Genomic DNA, 23,436 nt, shown 5'->3' on the forward strand with positions numbered 1-23,436 from the left:
TATATATCTAAGTTCCCGACATTGTAGCGACACATTCTCCAGGAGGCGGGTATCCGAACCAGTGGTGATGGTTGGCAGGAGCAGGATGGATCCGCATACACTGAGTCAATTGCGTGTAACAAATACCCATCAATTGGTTGCATTCAAGGGGTAGCTATTTGGCACACATGGTTTTCAATAGTAATTAGTACTACACAGTGGCAGGCACCAGACATTTTAGCATGCCTCGGATTAGTTCATGATGTATGGAGCCTAGATATGGGTGGCATGCAGGGACTAGAGATGAGGGCAAAAGGGATTCCATCAGTTTTCAAGGCTATGCCACAATAGGTCTGCCTATGGGATGTAGGGATTTCAGGAGTTCTGGGGCAGTGACATAGCACCACCAACTAGAGCAAAGCAAGGAGTGAGTATTTCTGGACAACCAAGAAACACGCAAAGTGAGATTGAGGCAAGCAGAGATTTGATTGCTTATTCGTGAGTTGGGGAGCTGAGGTAGCAGCATTAGACCAATGTTCTTGCTACGTTTTATAGCCAGCTAAGCCAACGTTCCAACAATTCGAATTGTTGGGCTGGGGGACAGCGCAGAGGCCACACAATAGATTTTCATGGTACTTGGGAGAAATTGAGTTGGGCCAAGAGATCATCCAGGGAGTCAAGGATTGGATAGCATGAGTAAACTCAACATTTTGGAGAAGTTTTCAGGTGGATTTACAAGCAGTTTCCAACAAGTTGAAATTGGCAGTTAGAGCTGAGGTGAGGCTCCAAGGGGGTTGAAAATCAGAAGTCTAAACCAACTAAAATCCTTTTTGGGTTTTTTTGGGTTTTCGACAGGGATCCCAAATATAAATTTTCTGAGCACTAGAGGTGGGGTTTTAAGCCGTATCTTTCCAACATATAGTGTAGAATTGTTGGGGATTGAATAGCGCCTTTGGGGGTCGATTTTGGGAAGTCCAAATCAGGCCAAACCATTTCTTGGTTTTTTTGGTTTTTGGCCAAGGAGTGTGGGGTTAAAATCATATAAATTTCTAGGTAGTTTTAGTGCACCTTCCAGCCATTCGAACTTCAGCAAAGCAGTGGTTTCTAGGCAACGCAGTGCAGATTGGTGCAGCAGTTGGGCAGCCTTTAGCTCAACCATTTTCCTACCTGGGTTTGGTCCTGCTTGTCCTTTCAGATAAGCCTAAGTGCACCATTCCATCATCTATTGTATTTAACTTGCAGAAATATAATAAAATGGCTCAGAAGTTCTCCCTTTGCAGTTTTTATATGGGTGTTTGTTGAATATTTCGTTTTTGTAATTTGCTGAATGTATTATTTTCTTGTTATCACTTGCATTCCTATTAAGGATCAATACAAATGTCTCCTTGTCATGGAGTGATTTCAATCACAATAGATTTTCCATAAAAATATTTGGCTTAATAGTTAGATGATTAGATAAATATATATAAGTCTCACTACATGTAGGCATTTGGGTATTTGAGCGGTGCAAAAAACAAGTTAGATAAACGACTAGATTTCTATATCTTATTTGTAGTTTCAAGTGGACCATATCTATCTTGGTGACACATATGGCATGAAAGGTGGCTTCAAGTGGTAGAGAACATCGACATGGTACTTGGATTTGATGACACATGGAACTCATTCTTTGCACCTTTAGGTGGCCAATTGGAAATGTGGAATAAGACACATGGCAAGCACTTTGACACAACATTAGTAGAACAAAATTACATGTGGTAGCGTGTTAACTTGGAAGATGATGTCGTAGTGACATGGAAAGTATGTTGTCGAAAGAGAACGATGTGACAAGTTCTAATCGGTTCTTGATTTTTTCACATGGAAGCTTCCAAAGACTTGGGATTTATACGAAGGACTAATTTGGTGGATTTTTCCATTTTATTTTTAATTTTCCCAAGTAAGACCATAACAGGCCATCTGAGCATCTAGTGGTATGGGGGTTTAGGTAGCATGTGGATGAGCTTCAAGAATAAGTACCATTAAAAATGAATAGGTGAACTAGCCATTAAATTTGTTGTCCCCACCCTTAATATAATGGGATGGAATTAAATCCCCTAGAGTTAAAGTTAAAAGCTATATAGGAAAATGAAAATCTAGGTGTCTAGTAATACATCACAAAGTGGACTTTAACCCCTAATTTAAGTAATGTTTAGCTAAACATGGTCGTATTGTGTGGCTTCATGTAACCATCATTAATCCCCTAATGACCCATAGAGATAATGATGTAAGCTTTATCTCGGTGATCCCGACCAAATTACACAAAGTCGTTGCTCACATATACTATAACTCTATGATCTACGACCCTGTAATCTTACATGTATTAAGGCTCTGTGGCTCTCACCTATTTCTCGTTGTCCAAGCTATAAAATAAGTGCAATTGTTCGTGTACAGTGGTTTGTATTCCTCCACGGTGACAGCTAACAAGCTCGATATATATGTGATGGTGGCTCGCGATACATGTGACAGCAATCTCAGATATGTCAAAAATTAACAATTAACCAAAAAAAAGGGATCTGAACATTCTCATGTCATCTGTGGATCAATTTGGTTTATTGTGTTCTGGAATAGGGAAATGAAGTGGCGAAGTAAGTGATGGGTCGAACTCACCACCGGGGGAACTTTGTTATAGATGGCGTAATGGTTCCAGTTCTAGATTGCGTTGGAGACATGGACTCGAGTATGGAAAATGAACTCCAACGAACTGGCTACAACAACAAGGCACGTTGAATTTACAAGTTAGTGGAGGTCGTAGCAGAGGACGTCATATATAACGAAGGTAGCAGGTCCAGAAATATACATGTATGGTAACTCGCTATTCCAACCATATATATAACGTTGGTTATATAGATAGCGGAAGTCGTTGGGCTTGCTACTACACAGTTATATATACGTCAAGTTTCGAATCATCTCTTTACCACTGAAGATTTGTGGTTCCAAGAGCTCAGGTCTAATTCATTGGAAGTTGATATAGTTTCATTTTATGGTATATCGAGTCACTACAAAGTTATGGTTATAACAATGAGTTCCATTCTAGCAATAGTTGGATGTGTGGACCAGCCACTATTAGCATCGTACACATAACTCAAAATGGCAGAGGTTGAGTCATATGCCACTCATTATTAAATATGTTTTTGGTGATGAGGTCAATATCGACAATGCCACGATTGGTTGTAATTTACTCCTTTGAAGATAGCTCCATCATAACATAAGTGTTTCAAGTGAAAAATATTGCAACCACCATTGTATAGCCCAACCTATATTAAATTGCAATGGATAGTCGAACCTTCATGCAAAAAATAGAAGATGCATATGGTTGCATTTGGACTCACGTCATCAACGAAACCAACATGGAGTTTGAAAGAAATGATGATGCCAAATCTCTACAAGTTGGACAGGTAAAATTTGTAAGAGGTACGTATACTTTACATTTTATGATGTAGCAGCGATACTATGGTTATGATGCATAATTTTTACAATAGTTAGTGTTTTTCAATATGTTTGTATGGTTTTTTAATTTCATTTGTGGTTAGTCTGGTAAATTATATAATGGTTAGGATTTAGAATCTTAGGGTTTTTATACCCTACATTGAATTGATCCTAGGAGTGAAAACCTTAACCCTAATTATTTGTTTCTTAGTTTTTGGGAAATGGAGTCTAGGGTATATATTAAACCCTAGCAAAAGTTGGATTAAGACAAATCTAGGGCTTTAAGTCAAAACCCTAGGACCTATTTCTGTTGAAAGTAAAGATACCCTAATAAGGGTTTGGTCAAGAAATTTCTAGGGTTTATAGCTAGATCCCTAGAATTACACATTTGGATAATCATAGAAACCCTAGATTGATAGGATTGACATCATGCAATTGTACGTGCATATTTTCCTTGATTGTACTTCTTGGTGAGAATTACAGATACATAATGAAGGCTATCAAACTAATGGAAGCAATATGAGAAAGATGGAAGGACAAAGTAATGTAAGATTCGTGTTTGATGATGACTTCCTAAGAAATTGGATTCATCCAAACACCCTCTCATGTCCTGAATACCGCGAATTGGACATAATTTGTTGGGACATGTGTCCTATGAGCTTGTCTGATGTGTCTTGTATCATGGGATTCGATGGACACGCAAATCCCGAGAACGTGCCTAGCGTGTCCCAATTTCGAGACACGTGTCCCCTAAAGAAAGTATGTTGCGCGGCCAATAAAGCCTGATTTGGGCTCATTTAGCACTCATTCTTGAGTGTGTCTTCTGTTGTGAGTGTATGGGAGCTTCTAGCAAAGGGTTTGGGAGCATTTTAGAGGTGATTCAAGCAACAGGTAAGTGCATTTTGCTTCTACTTTTTTTGCATTTTTTCTACATCAATTTGCATGTGTATTTTTTTTACAAGTTTGTGCATTTTTTCTTTATTTTTTTACAGCATTCATGGCTCAATCAAGGGCAGTAGGGAAGGGGCAAAGGAAGGGGAAGAATGTCCCCATTGGTGATGCCCCTCTTGTTCCAATTTCATCAGGGTTTGCAAGTGTTCCCTCTATTGGAAGTGGGGCTGCAACAACAACTTCAAATGTTGAAGGCAAAATGAATTTAGAAAGACAGCAGGCTCACGAAAACAAATATCCCTTGTAGAATGTACTATATCTTCCCATAAAAATATGTTAAGTGCCCTTCTCAATTTTTGTAAATTATGGATGGGGAAAATTTTGGATACAAACTTAGGAAACGCAGGTGGACATTAATTAAATTACTGTTGTGTGGTAATGGAGCCCTCAAACATTAGACAAAGGGAAGATTAATCACATAGTGGGATGTGGGGACCACCCCATGATGAAATGCACACCCCTTGATGGAGAAATTTGAATGGCCAAGGAGGAGGCTCGAATTTCTTGGTGAAGGGGCCCACATGAAGGAAGAGAGTAACAATTATAAATAAGAGGAAGGCAAGGAAGGTAGCATCATTGAGCACTTTTGGATCATTTGACATTTTACACATCGTTGCTCAAGTTATTCAGCTGAGTCACAAGTGTTGTTTAGCAACATAGGTTTCCAAGGGGAAATCTCACCCTCTTCTTCAGTGGACCACGAATGCCAACCTAGGGAGGCAAATTCTAGTCATCTTTGGCAGTCGGGAGGATACCACATAGCTCCACGAATTTCCTTGGCCAGTTGGGACGCAAAACCAAGGAGTACGTAGTTCCTTTGGAGAGTGGGAGGTGGGAATTGAGGCCACATCCATTACTGGGTTTTCATTGTCCAAACTACAAGAGGAAAGAAGCAAATTGCAGGAGGAGAGAGATCCACATTTAGTAGTACGAATTTATGGGGATTAAGCCTGTGTCATCTTGCCAAGGACTACGCAGTCATTTGTGGGGGTCGAGTGTGGGGAAGGCTTAAGAGAGAGATTGAGGAGTTGGGCTATTTGGAGTTGGATTGGAGGGGATTGTAGTGGATTTTCCAACATTTTGGTGCAGCATCAAACACAACATATGCTACAGGTTACATCTACTTGTGGAGGAAGGCCAAGCATTTGGGGGTCAATTTTGGAGCTTCAAAATTAGGACAAACCCTTTCTGGGTTTTTCTGGGTTTATTGAGAGGCCAAGATTAATTTGGAAAAAAATTCTGGGCAAATTTGAGGGGTCAACAAGGGTCCCAACTCAACCTGCAGCTAGAGGAGCAAGGGGAAATTGGGCCAAAATTCCGAGGTCAACATTTGGCCAATTTCTTTATGGGTTTTTGTGCATTATTTGTGGAGATCCCGGGGTTAATTTACCAGCATTTTTTTAGCACCAGAGGAGGCCCTAGCAACTATTATTTGCAGGTAGCAATGTAGTTTTAACTGGGACAACACAGAGATTGTTAGGGATAGCCACATTGCATGTTAGAGCAGTTGATTTCATCACTTGGATATTGTTAGCTTGCCTTGGGCAAGACCAATTGCATGCTTTCTAATTTTACTTTTGTACTCGGCAATTATATCAATAAAATGGCTCAGCTCAGTGCTGTTTATGGAGATTTCTAGTTGCTTAATGTGTTGTAAATTTGTGTACGTGTTTTTGTTGTGTTTGCTTTGTTTATCATTGTAAATTTTCTTTAGGAATATTACATAGAAGCATGTCACAAGAGATCAAGGGTTAGGAAACAAGTTGAAGGGAGGAGGCAATGTTGCCTGGAAATGCAACTATTGCAACAATCATTTGAAGAGCACTTATTCTTGTGTGAAAGCTCATTTTTTGGCCTTACGAGGTAGTGGAATTGCAACATGTACACAGGTGTCTTTAGCTAAGAGGAAAGAAATGGAAAAAGAGGCCAATGTTGGTGTGGCAAGGGTGGCTGCATCATCTAAAAAAACAAGAATGATGATCCCCTTCCATTCTTGAGGAAAAGCAACAACAAATTTCCATTTGAGAGTTTTGGTGGGGGTGTGGGTCAAGCAGCAAAAAGAAAGACAATGGCACTTGGTCCAATGGACAATATTTTTTAGAAAGAGGAATGGGAAGAGATTGATCTCACCATTGCATTATTTTTCTAGCTGAACTTCATATCCTTTAATGGTGCATTCTCACCTTTATTTCTTGAGATGTGTCAACCTCTAACTCAAGGGGCTACATCAAGGTATGTGCCTCTTGGATCAGAGAAGCATGGAACCACATTGTTCACTAAGACAAATAAAGAGGTGGACAAAATGCTTGAGCCTATTAAATCATCATGGGCAACATTTGGGGTTAGTATTGTTTCTGATGGATGGATAGATCCAACATGCCACCCACTCATCAACTTCATGGTGTCTTCCTTGAATGGACTAGTTTTCTTGAAATCAGTGGATGCACTTGGACAATACAAGGATGCACAATATATTGGTGAGTTGTTCATTAAATTTATTGATGATTTAGGTGTTGATTCTTGTGTGCAAATCATTATAGACAATGTACCTCTTTGCAAGGTTGCTTGCATGATTGTGGAAGCTAAATATCCACAAGTATTTTGGACACTTTTCATTGTCCATGTTCCTTGAATTTAACACTTAGATCTATTGCTTTTGATGTGCCGTGGATTAGAAGTGTTATTGAGGATGCAACACATATCCGCAACTTTTTACAAAATCATATAAATGCCCTTACAATCTACAAGGAGTACACCCATATATCATTGTTGAAGATTGTAGATACATGGTTTTCCTCTTCATTCATCATGTTGAAGAGGTTGAGAGAGATCAAGAATGCTCTTGGGGCCATGGTTATTTCAGAGTTTTGGTATTTTTAGATAAAGACAGATCAAGCAACCTCAAAAAGAGTCAAGGACACAGTGTTAGATGATGCTTGGTGGGAGAGGGTAGATCTTATTATTAAGATCATGGACCTTATCATTGCTTTGCTACAACTTTCAGATACAGACCAACCCATCCGAGGAGAGGTTTATGAGTGATGGGATTCCATAATTGAGTCCATGAGGAACATTATTTTACAGAGTGAGTGCCCTGAGTATGAGACATCAACAGAGGCCTTCTTCACCACCATACAGGATATTCTTGTTAGTAGATGGGACAAGAATTGCACACCTTTGCATTGTTTGGCTCACTCATTGAACCCAAAATACTACAGCAATGAGTGGCTAAATGGTGGACCTTCCCACAGATTCCCTCCTCACATGGATGGTGAACTTTCATGGGAGAGGAAGGAGGCATTGAGGAGGATATTATAGAATAGAACATCCCTTGATGAGGTGGAGCATGCCTTTGCAGAGTTTTCCACTGGCACTGGGCGATTGTAGACTATGATGTGATTAGAGATAGGGGGGCTAAGAAGCCCTATTCTTGGTGGGAAACTCATGTGGCAACAAGCCCTCCTCTATAGTAGTTAGGCGTGAGACTCCTCTCTCAGGTGATTTCATCCTCTTGTTGCAAGAGGAATTGGAGCACATATGGGAATTGGTATAGTGTCAAGAAGAGAAGGCTTGAGCAGTCCAAAGCAGAGACAATGGTGTATGTGCACACCAACCTTTGTCTAAGTTATTTATAGGCATAGGGATGAGTGGTTGGAGGGAAATAAAAATATGTGGGATGTCTTTCCTATTGATATGGGTTTGGAAAACATTGTTGAGTTGGCATTGGCCAACTTGGACCTTAATGACCCAGTGCTAGAGCCTGTCACTTTTGGTGATGGTGATACTCTTGAGGGGTCATCCTCCACACCAGTAGATGCAGAGATTGTTAGAAAATGTAACTATGTTCGGTCTTTAATAATGTACTTGAGAAATTATGTAATGTACTTGTCAAAAGAATAAAGAAAATAATTTTTATTATTAATGTTATGACTTATTAAAGCATGGGTTTCATGCTTGGGTCACCTTGTTTTAGGTAAAAGTCCCCATTGAGGACTTCTAGGATTTATTTTGATTCTATAGAGTTATTGTACATTTAAAGAGACCCTTCTTCGGATTTTGAATCATGTAAAAAGGTTAAGTATTGATACAAATATGAATTACGTAACCTCCACACCATGTCAACCTAAGAGAAGATCAAGTCGGCCTAAGGACCCTATTCGATCCCACAAGAAGCCTATAAAAGGAAGTTCATTGAATTCATTTTTTGCATCATTCTCATCACATTCAAATTATCTTGTAGCTGGGAAGAAGTGCGAAAATCTCTTGTTGCTAGGAAGAAGTGTGAAGTTCTCTTGTAGCTGGGAAAAGGTGTGAAGTCTGTTGTCGGGAAGCCGAAGTGAGTGCGAGTTTGGGGAAGTCTAAGGAGACAAGGAAAATAGAAATTTTGGTTTCTCTCTCCCTATGTTTCATGCCCTATATTGGGAGATCGAAGTCTTCCAAGTTTCATTGTTGCCAGAAGCTATCAGTTGTTGTAAGTTTCTACATAGTCGAAGTTTTTGGGAAGAGGTTTAAATTCTGGAGGCTAATTTGTGTGGAGGGAAGGTCTTACCTTGGTCTAGGGTGAAGAGTCTCAAAGAATACTATTGAAAGGAAGAATTATCTTAACTGGGTTTTCCCCTCAAGGGGGGTTTTTCCCTAGCATGTGCCTACATCTTGTGTCTATTGTTTTATGTGCTGCTGATTTTGGTAATTGCTTGATGAACAAAAGAAAGAAGATATAAAGAATAGTAATAATAAGAAACATCACAAGTAATTACCAAGAACAAGAAAATCTTTACTGCCTTTATGATTTTTCAACATGGTATCAGAGCTTTGGTGAAGAAGAAAGAAAAAGGCAGTCTCAAGCACTTGATCCATTCATAGGTATTGTCTCAGGGAAGGAGTCTATTATATTCAAGGAAGATGTCTAACTCAATCAAGGGTGAGCAAAAACTTGAAGGAGCATCTAACTTCAGATCCTGGAAGAAGAGGATTGACCTAATCCTTGAGAAGAACAAGGTGTTGGACTTGGTCAAAGGAAAGAGATCCAAGCCTACCAAGGAAGAAAGTTGACATGTCCAAGATAAAGGGATATCAATGTCCTAAGAAGGGTCACTACAAAAGTAATTGTCCCGAGAATCCAAAGAATAAGAAAAGAGGAAGGGATCAAACCAACCTTATTGTAGAAGGAGACTCAAATAAATTCAAGCCCGAAGAACCCGTCATTAGGGACTTGCACTATCAATTCCTTTGCTTTACATATCTTGTTTTATATGTTTTTATAATTTATAGGTTTTTAACATATTTTGGAAAAGACATTTTTGTATTGTTTTAAGATTGTAGGTTTCCCTCAAGCTTTGGAGGGAGCCCCCAACAACTCCCAAAGATAAGTATCTCGTGTCTTTTCAGTTTTGGGTTCATGTACTCATTTATTTTTTATTATATCAAAATACTAATAACATTTCTCCCTATGTTTTCTTAATTAGGAAAACATCTGCAAGAAGGAGGATCTCTCAAGACAAGGTTAGTCAAGAAACAAAGGTATGCTTTGACTACATTGACTGAAAGGATTATTCATTTGATGATCTATTACTAACCTTGTTATGACTATATATATATTGAATCTTAGTGATTCCTTTTTGGGTGATTCATCTCTTGATAAATCTACCCACCCCACTCATATTCTTGATTTACTATGTAGAATCCTAGACAAGTTCTAGAAAACCCTAACTGAAGGGTATGCTAATGTGAACCTCTGAAATCCTAAGTTGATTAGGGATATTGTGAAATGCTAGTTGAAGTTTTATTGATGATGTCATATTTGGGATTTTGGTATGATCGATAAATCCTAACTTGTTAGGGTCAAATGATAAGCTCTAAAATCTGATATCCTTTGAAGTTTTGGTAATATAGGGTTTTCTATGTTTCTACATTGGAACCCTAGCTCATTGGGGTTTGGCGGAATGTGTGAGAAAGACCCTTACATTGTCTTAGAAATGTTTTCCTTGGTACGTGTGTGTTTATCTTATCAGACCCTAGTGTAATCAAGACGGTTGTGTGTATAACTCTTATTAATCATTGTGAAGTTGGGTTCGACTAACACATGATATGAAATGTATCTGCATGATGATGATTTTTACACATGTATAGATATGTCCTTTTTGGTTGAAACCCTAGCTTGGTCTAGGTCGAATATATTAATATTATTGGACATATGATATGCTTATGAATGATTATGAATTCCTATATATACATGTATTGACCTAGTCATTGATGGTCATGAGTCTTAGGATTTAATGGAAATCCTTGTCCGAGATTCTAGGATGATGATATTTGGAAATCTAGGGTTTTGTAACTAAACCCTAGTGAAGTTAAATTGTGTAGTATGTATGATATAACAATCTGAAATCTATTAAATGATTGTTGGAAAATGAAAATCTAGGGTTTTGCAGTTAAATCCTAGTAGTGATATTGTCTAATGTGTGTAATGTAACAATTTGAGATCCATGTATTTAATGATTGTTGAGATTGTGGAATTATAGGGTTTTAGAATTAAACCTTAGTCAAAGTAAAATCTCTGAAATATGATGATTTGAGATCTGTGTAAGATTGTTGAATTTGTGAAATTGAATTCTATGGTTTTGGATTTGAACCTTAGTTGTAGGAGAAATCTCAAATGAATGTTAACTATATGATAATTTGAGATTTGTTGAAATTTGAGTTTTTGGTTGAGATTGATGATTGAACAGAAATCTAGGGTTTGCAACTAATATGTTGGGTCCCTATAATACTAGTGATTACCCCATTACTATTATAGTTATACCCCTTATTTATATTGTTGTGCCCCTATTACCCCCATGTTGTTATTTCTGTGCCCCATAGAATCCCTCTATTGTTATTTTTGTGGCTTTATATTATTATTGTTAGGTCGGCTGGATTATATTGTGACTCCTTAGACTCCTATATATAGAAAGGAGGTTTTGTCATTTGTATCATCAAAGAATTGTTCATTTATGTAATGTAAAGGAGTATTCCCCCTCGAAGAGGCTGAATTCTAAGGCGTTGATCTATCTTTTCTATCTTTTCTTGAGCTGGTTTCATAACATTTGGTATCAGAGCTTTGGATTCTAGGGTTTCGTTGCTCCAAACAGGTCATCGTGGCATTTTCGCTATAACTTTTTTCCTGTGATGTTTCAGAAGTCGAAAAAAAAACCCATTTGAGAATAAATCACGCTGAACCTTGGGTCCGAATTTCAGAGCTTTTCGCGCGATATTTGCGGAGATATGATCTGAGGAAGTTGGTCTTTTTGCAGACTCCTGAATTACATTCAAAACAGGTGACCTGGGGAAAATCGTCATAACTTCTCTCTGGGGATTGGATTGAAATTTTGTAAGAAGGTACAGAAAGAGAACGGACTGTAGTTTCTTGTATACATGTTTTAGATTCAAAGGTTGAAACAGTGACTCGTGGAACGTCGTACAAGTTCGCTCTACTGAACTAGTCTAAAAGCAAGTCACTGTGGGAGATTTCACATAACTCTTCCTTGGAGAATCCAATTTGGGTCAGACTTGTGGCATTGGAAAGAGGACGCAGAAGGCTACTACAGGTCGCAATTTCAGAACTGGATGATCCAAAATTACAGAGATACATCAGATTCAATATCAGGCTTCTATAAAGTGAAAAAATGTGTGTAATTTTTTTAAAATTTTTGTGTAAGCTTGGTTTAACGGAATTCAAAGGGCATAGTAAAGCATTATTATCGGTAACTGATGCCCCGAGGAAAGAAAATGCAAACACCTAGTAAGGAACCTGAAAGCTCTAGCATGACTCATGAAGAAGAGGAAGAAATGCTACATGATATATCAAAATTACAAGAACAAGTGCAACAAATGTCACGCTCACAAAAGCTAACAGAAGCTAAGATAAGTGGCATGGAATCTAAGATAAATGGTGTGGAATCTAAGATAAATGGTGTGGAATCTAAGATAAATGGCGTGGAAGCTAAGGTGGATGATTCGAAGACAGATTTGAAGACAGACATGGCAGATTTGAAGACAGATTTGACAAATTTTCTACAAGAAATACTTACTAATGGTGAAAAGGTTGTAAAGGAAAATCATGATGTGAACAAAAGTAATGTTAATCATGATTCCATAGATGCTAATTTTGGATCGAAGACCCACCATATTCCAAAAATCGATATGAGGAAGTTTGATGGCAAGGATCCCGCCACATGGATATTACAGATGGAGCAGTTCTTCGATCTCAATAATGTGCAAAACACACAAAAGGTACGTATGGCAACTGTATATTTGGAACCAAATCAGTTTGTATGGTATCAATGGCTTTGCTCTCGTAAAAAATTTATCACTTGGGCAATTTTTACGGAAGAATTGATAGCACATTATGAAGATACAAAAAGCAACACTTTTTTTAGCCAATTGATAAGTCTCAAACAAAAGGGTTCAATAATGGAGCACATTGAGGAGTTCCAAAAATTGAACATAAGGGTAAAAGATATTCCAGAGGAGCATAGGATTGATGTGTTCATAGGGTCTTTAAAGGATAATATCCAACATGATGTTCGCCTTTGGGAACCTGATTCATTAGAGAAGGCATTCAGGTTAGCAAGAAAAATGGAAAGCAAAATTATGGCAACCAGGAAGCATACCACTCACAACTATAAAGACGGAAGTGTTGTTGCCCCTAGTCTTCCACAACCTATAAGGTTGACACCACAACAATTGGAAGAAAAAAGAGCAAAAGGGCTTTGTTACAGTTGTGATAGCAAATACACTAAAGGTCATAAGTGTGCTGAGAAGAAATTATTCTACATAGATTGTGAAGAGGAAGAAGAAAAGGAGCAAGAAAGGTCAAAAGAAGAAGATATACTCCAGGAACAAAGCCTAGATGAAGAACAAATAAATCCGACCATATCTTGTAATGCATTGGCGGGAATTACCACTCCTCAAACCATCAAGATAGAAGGACAAATCAAGAAGAAAAAGGTAATAGTGTTGATTGATTCAGGAAGCACCCACAATTTTATTCATTGTAGGGTAGCAAAAGAATTGAATTGCTTCCTATATCCAGCACCAGAGTGTCAAGTGATGATTGCAAATGGAGGAACAATAAATTGCTCTGGAAAGTGCCATAATATCAAGCTATCCATGGGAGAATATGTATTGACTAGCCCAATGCTTTCCATTCCAATGGGAGGTGCTGATGTTGTACTAGGAGTCCAATGGCTACAATCCTTGGGTACAATAGCTTTTAATTTTCAAGAACTTTTCATCAAATTTTCTACGGAAGGAAAGGAAGTTGAATTAAGGGGTATTGCAGGGAAACCAGGAAAGATAATCAGCTCTAATGGTATGACAAAGCTTCTAAAAAAGGAGCAAAGAGGTGTAATTGCACAATTATGTTCGCTAGATGTTTCCACATTGGAATCATCTATTTCTCCAGATCTCCAAAAAGTCTTGGACAATCATTCCAAGGTATTTGAGACTCCCAAAGGTCTCCCACCTATGCGTGATCATGATCATGCTATTCATCTGATTCCAGGAAGTGTTCCTCCAAACATCAGGCCGTACAGATATCCCTATGTCCAAAAAAGTGAAATTGAACGTATGGTTGCAGAAATGCTAGAGGCTGGTATAATTCAACCGAGTCAAAGTTCTTTCTCTGCTCCAGTAGTATTGGTGCACAAGAAGGATGGATCATGGCGCATGTGTCCGGATTATAGGGAGCTCAACAAGCTCACTATTAAAGATAAGTTCCCCATTCCTGTCATTGATGAATTACTGGATGAATTGCATGGATCAATTTACTTCACCAAGTTGGATCTTCGTTCGGGATATCATCAAATCAGAATGAAGATTGAAGACATTCCAAAAACGGCATTTAGAACTCATGAGGGTCATTATGAATTTTTGGTCATGCCTTTTGGCCTTACCAATGCACCTTCAACATTTCAAGGTTTGATGAATTCAATTTTCAAACCATTCCTTAGAAAATTTGTGTTAGTATTTTTTGATGATATACTAATCTACAGCAAGTCTTGGAAGGATCATGTTGAACATGTTGACAGGGTGCTACAACTATTGGAGGAGAAACAATTATATGCAAAAAGATCCAAATGTTTCTTTGGAGTCCAGGAGGTGGAATATTTGGGTCATATTGTATCTCATGGAGTTAAGGTAGACCCTAGCAAAATTAAAGCCATTAAGGAATGGAAAATCCCCACATCCATAAAGCATCTGCGAGGATTTCTTGGGTTGACAGGGTATTATCGCAAGTTTGTTAAGAATTATGGGAGAATAGCAGCACCTCTAACAACATTATTGAAGAAAGATGCATTTTCATGGACTCCGGAAGCAACAAAGGCCTTTGAACATCTTAAAGAGGCAATGTGCCAAGCACCGGTCTTAGCTACACCGGACTTCACAAAAACCTTTATTGTGGAATGTGATGCTTCAGGAAATGGAATTGGTGTTGTTCTAATGCAAGATGAAAGACCCATTGCTTTTGAAAGTCGTCCAATCAAGGGAAAGTTTTTAAGCAAAGCTATTTATGAGAAGGAAATGTTGGCAATACTCCATGCACTTAAGAAATGGCGACCCTACCTAATGGGAAGACACTTCAAGGTAAAAACGGATCATGATAGCCTTAAATACTTTTTAGAACAAAGATTATCCTCTGAAGAGCAACAAAAGTGGGTCACAAAGATGTTGGGTTATGACTTTGAAATCATCTACAAAAAAGGGAAGCAAAATGTGGTGGCAGATGCACTCTCAAGAAAGGATGAGGATGTGGAAGCATTGTTGTGCGCCATTTCTATTATCCAACCAGATTGGATAAACGAAGCAAGGGAGGAATGGAAGAATGATGAAGAAGTGTGGGCACTTATTCGAAAGCTACAACAAGATTCCAGTACGTCTGATACATTTAGCTGGCAAAATGATTCGTTATGGTACAAAGATCGCTTATACCTCTGTAAGAATTCCCAGCTAAAACAAAAGATTCTTATGGAATTGCACACTTCTCCCTTAGGAGGGCACTCAGGATTTTTAAAAACTTACCACAGGGTTAAGAAGGAATTTTTTTGGGATGGCCTTAAATCAGATATTCAAAAGTTTGTGGCAGAATGTTTGGTTTGCCAACAAAATAAAGTTGAAACAATTAAGACACCGGGTCTATTACAACCTTTATCCATTCCAAGCCAACGTTGGGAGGAGGTTTCAATGGATTTTATCACAGGTTTACCCAAGTCTGAGGGAAAGAGTGTCATCATGGTGGTAGTTGACAGACTTACCAAGTATGCACACTTTTGTGCATTATCACATCCATTTAAAGCCAGTACAGTTTCTACTGCATTTATGGAAACAATTCAAAAGCTACATGGAAACCCAAAGATTATTGTAAGTGACAGAGATCCCATTTTCACTGGAAATTTTTGGACAGAATTATTTTCTTGTCTTGGTACTCAGTTAGCTCATAGCTCATCTTATCATCCTCAATCTGATGGGCAAACTGAGATAGTAAACAAATGTTTGGAAGGATATCTTCGTTGCTTTGTATCTGATAAACAGACACAATGGGTCAAATGGTTGCCTCTGGCTGAATGGTGGTATAACACTTCCTTCCATACAGCAACAAAAATGACCCCATTTATGGCACTTTATGGGTATCAACCACCATCCATCACATCATATTTAAGAGAAAATTCTAAGGTTCAGGCAGTGGAACATCACATCGAACATCAACAACAAGTCCTCCAACTCTTAAAGGATAACCTCGTGTTGGCACAAAATAGAATGAAACAACAGGCAGATCAACATCGCAGTGAAAGAAGTTTTGATGTAGGTGATTGGGTATTCCTACGGCTACAACCATATAAGCAAATGTCCCTAAAGCAAGCTAAGAAGGATAATAAATTATCACCAAAGTATTATGGTCCGTACAAGGTGTTGCAAAAGATTGGTACTATGGCATACAAATTGGAGCTTCCTGCAGCTTCTCGATTGCACCCAGTTTTCCATGTTTCATGTTTAAAGAAGGTTATAGGCAACAAGCTCCCAGTTCAAACAATATTGCCAGAACTTGATGAGGAAGGAAAAATTATATTGGAACCGGAAGCAGTCACAGAAACAAGAACTCGACAGCTACGAAATCGATCAATTTCAGAGTATCTTATCAAGTGGAAGAACTTATCCGCTGAAGATTCCACATGGGAGGATGAGAATTTTATGCAGAAGTATCCAAAACTACTCAAGCGTTGAGGACAACACTTTTTTGAAGGAGAGGGGCATGTTGGGTCCCTATAATACTAGTGATTACCCCATTACTATTGTAGTTATACCCCTTATTTATATTGTTGTGCCCCTATTACCCCCATGTTGTTATTCCTGTGCCCCATAGAATCCCTCTATTGTTATTTTTGTGGCTTTATATTATTATTGTTAGGTCGGCTGGATTATATTGTGACTCCTTAGACTCCTATATATAGAAAGGAGGTTTTGTCATTTGTATCATCAAAGAATTGTTCATTTATGTAATGTAAAGGAGGTTGCCCCCTCGAAGAGGTTGAATTCTAAGGCGTTGATCTATCTTTTCTATCTTTTCTTGTTCTGGTTTCATAACATAATCCTTGTGATAGATGGTCATGTGAGTGACTGATTAATGGTTGATTGAAATTCTAGGAGTTAGAACTAATCCTAGTGGAAGTTGGTCAAGTTAATGACTAAGTTGTGATTGAATTTGATTGATTTGTTTGTATGAAATCTAGGATTTGTATGAATCCCTAGTGAGAAGTCTAACATATGTATTTTGAAAGGTTGTTAGATACTTTGTAGATCTATATTTGTGTGAATTTTTTCTAGGGTTTTCTAGATGTTGGGGTATGGTATGTCATACTTTTGGAAGACACATTGAAATCCTAGATGGAATGAATGTTGTTATGAAGTAGTCTAGGGTGTATAAGGGTATATGTCTCTTGTTTGTAATTGAGTTTGGGTATCTGATATGTATAAAGATGAAATGCTAAAATGATGTTGATATGGCTAACATCATGCTTTTATAGATTTGGTTGTACTTGCTATTTAAGTTGTGCAAGTACACAATCTTCAACTTGGTGAAGATGCTCATTGATGTACTAAGCATGATGAGGATAATGATAACTCTGATGAAATGGTTGGAAGCCATGAAAGATTATTTGATGATGAAAAAACGAATATGATCTCCCAGAGGAAGCCTACATAGAAGAGATCTCCCTAATATTAAGAGGGAGTCTGGATAGAGAGGTGCTTCCTGGTTAAGAGGGAGACTGAATGAACGAAATCTCCCTAGGATAAGAGGATTATGGAGAATATTCCTTGTACAAGAATAATTAGATCCTCTATGATTATGAGGGAGTGATAGATATGGTTCTCTACTTCATGTGTCATGCACTGGACTAGGACTAATAGTCGTAAATTTTAGTGAAGGCCATTTGTAGGAGAAGGAAATTCAAGAATGCATTTTGAGGTGTTGCTGAAAGAAGGAAAACAGGATCCGATTGAAGAATATGTTGTTGCATATGTAGTAGGAAGGAAAGTATATGATTGAGGAATCTTCTGTCTAAGATTCAGTTGATATTCCTACTATGAAAATGTGAGAAGCAACATCAAGTTGTTTTCCCTAGAGATTTGTATTTGATTATGTACATGTGAAAGTATATTATTGATTGGGGTTGTGTTTGTACAGGTGAATCTCTTGAAGGTTTTGATAGCATGTTGGTTACCAATCAGGTTTATTAGGAGAGAGTGGTCATTCTTGACCTGCTGGATCAAGGGGTGTTGAGGCTTTGTGAGTGAAGCATTGCCTCGGAGGACATCTGTTCAGCACATTGTTTTGATGTCTAGAAGTTGGAAAGGTGGTGTTAATCAAAGAGCTATGTTTTGGATACATGCTTGGATTTTTGGGTTGATTGTTAGCAAGTAATCCTAAGGGTACCTAAAGGGGCTGAAAGCTTGAGTTCATCTTAGTCCCACCTAGATAGATTACCTTGGTCAGGAATCTAGTCCATGGCATTGTGGTGCCTAAACTATTGAGTGACTGTTTGGATAGATTGCTCTGGTGAGGAATCTAGTTAATTTTATTATAGTGCCTAAACTAATGAGTGACTGTTTGGTTAGATTTCTTTGGTCAGGAATCTAGTCCATGGTATTGTGGTGCCTAAAGTTCTTCATGGTTCATATAGTTTGAGATCTTCCATTGTATTTGTACATTATAAATACCTCCCTAGTTAAGAGGGAGTGTTAGAAAATGTAACTATGTTCGGTCTTCAATAATGTACTTGAGTCATTATGTAATGTACTTGTCGAAAGAATAAAGAAAACAATTTTTATTATTATTGTTGTGACTTATTGAAGCATGGGTTTCATGCTTGGGTCACCTTGTTTTAGGTCAAAGTACCCATTGAGGACTTCTAGGATTTATTACGAGTCTATAGAGTTATTGTACACTTAAAGAGACCCTTTTTGGGCTTTTGAATCATGTAAAAAGGTTAAGTATTGAGTCAAATATGAATTATGTAACCTCCACAACATGTTGGCCTAAGAGATGATCATGTCAGCCTAAAGAACCTATTTGACCCCAAAAGAATCCTATAAAACGAAACTCATCGAATTCATTTGTAGCATCATTCTCTCATCAAGTTTGAATTATCTTGTAGCTAGGAAGAAGTGCTAAAATCTCTTGTTGCTCGGCATAAGTGTGAAGTTCTCTTGTAGCTGGGAAAAGGTGTGAAGTCTATTGTCGGGAAGCCAAAGTGAGTGCGAGTTTGGGGAAGTTTAAGGAGACAAGGAAAATTTAAATTTTGGTGGCTCTCTCTCTATTTCATGCACTATATTGGGAGATGGAAGTCTTCCAAGTTTCAATATTGCTGGAAGCTATCTGTTACCGTAAGTTGTTGCATAGTCGAAGTTGTTGGGAAGAGGTTGAAATTCTGGAGGCTGACTTGGTGTGGAGGGAAGGTCTTGTCTTGGTCTACTGTGAAGAGTCTCAAAGAATACTATTGAAAGGAAGAATTATCTTGACTGGGTTTTCCCCTCGAGGGGGTTTTTCCCTGGCATGTGCCTACATCTTGTGTTTATCGTTTTATGTGTTGTTGCTTTTGGTAATTGCTTGATGAACAAAAGAAAGAAGATATAAAGAATTTTAATAATAAGAAACATCACAAGTAATTATCAAGAACAAGAAAATATTTACTGCCTTTCTGATTTTCCAACAAAGATTACATTGAATATAGAGGAGGAGGATGCAGCAGAGGAGAGCAGTGGTGACCATGACAGTGATGTTGATTTTGATGATGATATTCATGATTGATGAGCTACCTACTACCTTGTATTTGTTTTTTCTATTTGGCATTGGCATTGCTATTACCTATGTAACACATTTTGATTTTGATGACTTAATGAGAAAACTACAATTTCTTGTCTTTCTCCTATTGGATCATTGATGAATCCATCACAAATTACAATTTTATTTGTATGAATAATTTTACTTTTTAAAACTTACAAAATTTAAATTTACAATGTAGAATCTAGATCTATGTCTGAAATTGTATCATGAATGAGAATTTTTGTAAGAAATATCTATTGAGTATTAATTTTTATTATATATCTAGATATATATATATATATATATATATATATATATATATATATATATATATATATATATATATAGATACCATATCCTATTTCAGGGGGTCAACGTGCCCATGTCAGACACTCAAATTTTCGTGTCCTACATGTCCCATCAGCCCGTGTCAGGTGACTTAGATGACTTTTTGATAAGGTTGAGCACAATGGAAAGAGGAAAATATTGTTGCTCATAAAAGATAAGTGCTTTATCTCTCTTCTGATACTATTATTGATTTCTTTAGTAAATATAGTCTCTTGTTTTATTTTCATTGCTTGATTGTAACTATTCTTTTGTGATCTCCTCGAATAGGATTGCAGGTACATGTTGAAAATTGTCTATCAAAACAAAAGTCTATGACATGTCCTGGATTCATAAGGAGCTTCAAGGGAAAGAGATATGGATTCATAAGGAGCTTTGGATCCAGAAACAACTATGATTTTAAAAGGAAGTTTTGATTTAGAGGGAGCATTCAAACTCTCAAGTTTTAAGGTATGTCTTTTAGTATTATCTTTAAATTATATTTTAAGGTTAAAGTTGTGATAGGATTTTGACAAGCCTCTGTCCTTGATGAAGTACATGTACTTCAGGGACAAGCTTGGAATTGTTAAGATAAATTCTCTCAGTAAGAGGGAGCATTAATAAGATAACAATAGGGGCAGACATTCTCTAGATTTAGGAAGAATGGCCCAAACTATTGTTGAGGAAAGGCATTCTCCTAGTTTAGGAAGATCAGTCATTCTCCTAGTTCCTAGTCTAGGGTTTTGAATCAAAAAGATTATTTTTAGGGTGATTAATCATTAAATTGAATCTACCCTCATTATATTATTATTCTTGTGGAACCCTAAAAAGATTCATTGTAAAACCCTAAGGGTGTGTCAATATTGATTATGAAACCCTAGTCTTCTTAGGGTTATTGATGAAATTTAGAAAATATTATTATCTTGATGTTTAGGATGGAAACCCTAGTCCTTTAGGGTTTGTTGTGTTATGCATTGAATCTTAAGATATTTAGGTTTTGATGAATTAGGGTTTATGAGAAAAACCCTTATAATATCTATAGTGAGCTCCTAGGAATGAAACCATAGGTGTATGTTTGTATGTTTGATCGAAACCCTAGCCTAGAGAAAATTCACTATATTTCTAACTTTGAAGTTTGTGTCTTGGGTTTACCTAGTAGACATTAATGAGAAATGTTAGTGCATGAATTCCTAGATATGTATATGTAAGCATGCTAACCTAATTGTTGATGCTCATAGTTTGTGAATTCTATGGTTCGTAAGAAAGCCCTAGTAGATGTTTGATATTCTAGGATATGATAATATTGTATGATGATAAATTCTAGGGTTTGCAACAAACCCTATTAGAGTCTAAAATGTATAGTATAATTGTTATATCTAAGGATTTGTGTCTCTAAGATGGAATCTAGGGTTTGTAATGGATCATAGTAGAATCTGTCATATATCTCTGAAAATAATATTGCGGCCCTAGATAGAAAAAGACTAATTAAATTGCTTTATGTTGTAGTCTAAGGTTTGTAGCAAAACCCTATCAAGAAGTTGAAGTTTGGAAGTATGTGTCTCCTGTTGATTATGAACCTAACTAGGTTTAAGTATTTGATGTCTAAAGTCTAATGCTTTCATTATTGTATTGACATGATTCTGATATAGTTAACTTCATGCTTTTGTTTTTGGTTGTACTTGTTGTTTAAGTTGTGCAGGTACATAATCTTCAAGATAATGAAGATGTTGAATGAATGATGATAATCAAGATAACCTTGATGTCGTATGAAGGAATGAAGTCATGAGAGGTTTTCTAATGTTATAAAAGAAGGAAGTGGTTGATCTCCCTAAGTTGAGAGGGAGCCTAGATAGAATAAAAGAATACAACTCCCTAGTTGAGAGGGAGGGAATATTAGAGTCATGATGGATACCTTGAAGAAGAAATTAGAGAATAAAAGTACTAAAATGCATTCAGTATGTCTTGATGTTTCTGAATAAATGAAAGAAGAAAAGCTTTCGACTAGTTTCATATGAATAACTTGATATAAGTGGCATCAGGATGATTAAGGACCCTGAAGGTTTGTGTTTACTTGTATATGCACATTTGAAAGTTTAATGTTGATTGGGGTTTGTGTTTGTCTCTCCATAAACAAGCTGAACATTATGGAATCATGCTTGGACAAATGGAGACATCTAGTTTATTAGGGAAGGTTGAAGCATGTAATGGCAGATGCTTGGGAGGACATCTAGTTGGCCTATGTGTGTTTGATGTCTAGATCCCAAAGAGGGAGGGTAGCGTTGGTATTAGAGCTTTGATCTTGGATATGCACCTAGATCTGTTGGATGATGGTTAGTTAGTAAGTCTGATGGTACCTAGATTGGCTGAAAGCTTTAGTCCATCTTAGTCGCACCTGAATAGATTGCCCTGGTCAGGAGTCTAGTCTGCAACACTGAGTGTGCTAGAATTCTTTGAAGTTCATTTTGGATATCTTCCATGTGCCTCTATAGATATAGGTACTTATGAATACCTACCCAGTTAAGAGGGAGTGTTGAAGAATGTAACTAATGTCAGTCTTCATAATTGTATTTTAAATGTATGTCAAAAGAAAGAAAAATAAATTTTATTATTAAATAAATTGGCTTATTAAAGCATGGGTTTCATGCTTGGGTCAACTGTTTTTAGGTCAAAGTCTCCATTGAAGACTTATAGGGTTTATGTTAAGTGTCCTTGTCCATGTCACAAGGTAAAGAACCCTTCTTGGGAATTATTTGTCGAGAAAGAAAATATTTTAATGTAAATTAGTTCAATTAGGCCTCCCCCACCAAGTCGTCCTTATTAGAAGAATTCGATCACCTAAGATTATATAAGCAGTAACTCAACTCATTTGGAGGATATCTCACAAAAGTTCGAATTGCAGCAGCTGGGAAGCAGAAAAAGTGTGAAGTTCAAAAAGGAAACTGGAATCAAAGTTTTTGGGTCTCTCTCTCTCTCTCTCTCTCTCTCTCTTGTGCAATGAAATTCTGAAGTTGCATCAGGGTCAAAGCTGTGAAATTGTTGCATCAAGGTCGAAGTTGTGAATTTGTTGCATCAAGGTCGAAGCTATGAAGTTGTTGCATTAAGGTCGAATTTATGACGCTGCATCAAGGTTGAAATTGTGACGCTGTTAGGTTGAAGTTGGGTCAAAGTTATGTCACTAGGAAGCCGAAATTTCTGGATTGTTAATGGGTTGAAGTTGTTGGATAAGAAGAGAATTCTAAATCATCTTGAAAGGTTGACTTAGTGGAAAAGGAAGGTTTCTTGATCTACCTCATTTAAATTACTAAAGGAAGAGTTCTTGACTGGGTTTTCCCCTATATAGGGGTTTTTCCCTGGTTGTG

Source organism: Pinus tabuliformis, chromosome 6 (assembly GCF_031772625.1).
Source record: "Pinus tabuliformis cultivar Carrire ecotype Pingquan chromosome 6, CPIR1, whole genome shotgun sequence".
Classification (NCBI taxonomy): Eukaryota; Viridiplantae; Streptophyta; class Pinopsida; order Pinales; family Pinaceae; genus Pinus; species Pinus tabuliformis.